Raw genomic sequence first — 1,500 nt, 5'->3', positions numbered from 1 at the left:
TCATTCTTAACTGTATGGGTTTTTATTGCTTTGCTGCCCAGGGCTCCTTGGGGAGGGAGGGCAAGACGGAATTTTAATAAATAAGGAAGGAAAATGAGTCAGGAGCCTCGGAAGCCACAGCTGCCTCTGGCAGGGAAGCAAGGCCATTCACATCTCCACTGAGAACTTGGCAGAAAAAAATACCGTGGAATTTAAGAGCACAAGGATTGCCCGGTGGATCGGGGCCATGGCTCCTCTGGTCCAACATTCTGTTCTCACAGTGGCTGACCAGATGCCCCAAAGGGAAACCAGTGTCAGGATCCGAGCACAAGAGCAACACTCTCCCCTCTGGGCAAAGAGGTTACTTTCTCTCATCCGTCCTGGCCAAATGTGGTCAAGGACAGAGCAGCACTGCTACCTTGTGGAACTGCAAGGAAACGAACCATTTGGAGACCCCCCAACGCCTGGCTTTGGGAAAGGTTGGTATCAGGAGAGGGAGACTGTGGAAGTCATTAGAAGTTGCAATTTCAGGTGAATTTGGGGAACCATTTGAAGCATCCGTTGTGTTGGGCAGCTGAGCTATTTAAAGGGCTTTGATTTGCTCATTGCAAACAGCGGAAGGACTGTAAATTTTGATAAGAAACCTGATTTGCAATGAGGGGTTGAATAATTTTCGATTGCAACTGCATACAGGACAGCTGTCTACCAGCTCCATCTGGGATGCAGGATGGGACCCTCCCTGCCCGCAGACTGTCTCTCCAGAGTGGTGCATGCTCTAGTTATCTCCCACTTGGGCTACTGTAATGCGCTCTATGTGGGGCTACCTTTGAAGGTGACCCGGAAACTGCAACTAATCCAGAATGTGGCAGCTAGACTGGTGACTGGGAGCGGCTGCCGAGACGACATAACACCACCGGTCTGGAAAGAAGGTGGTACGTTTCCGAGCACAATTCAAAGGATCCTGCCAGGGCCAACTGGAAGATGCTGCTCATTTATATATTCATTACACCTTTTTTCCTTCCAAGAGGCTCCCAGGTGTTATCCCCACTGCAGCCCTGTAAGGTAGGTGAGGCTGAGAGGCAGGAGCGGCACTCATCCTGCAAAGGTCACACACCTGGGGAGCTTCACGGCCGAGTGGGAGCATTCGAACCCTGATCTCTACCAGGTCCCTGTAGTCAAACTACTCTGACCACTGCACCACACTGCCACTCAACTTCTCTCTGCCCTCCCCCCAAATGTGGTTGGCAGTTTTACAATAAATGAAAGTGAAACAGTAAAAAAAACCCAGCAGGACTTTGGGCTGGGAGGGGATCAGGGGAGGGGGAGAGAGAGAGCAAGCCAGAGGTGGCCTGCCGCCCCCATGCCCTCCTGCTAGCCAACCATGCCCAGAGGTGGGGGGCAGTGGGGGGCCGGCGACATCTGGAGGGGCAGAGAGCCTCCCCCCAGCCCTGTTCTGGGACTGAGCGAGGGAGGTGGTTCCCAGAGATTCCCTCTGTTCCTGGGGGGGGGGGGGAAGGTAGA

Source organism: Podarcis pityusensis (genome assembly GCF_964106645.2).
Source record: "Podarcis pityusensis genome assembly, chromosome: 10".
NCBI lineage: Eukaryota > Metazoa > Chordata > Lepidosauria > Squamata > Lacertidae > Podarcis > Podarcis pityusensis.
The sequence above is the reverse complement of the archived record's forward strand: the minus strand, read 5'-3'. Positions refer to the sequence as shown.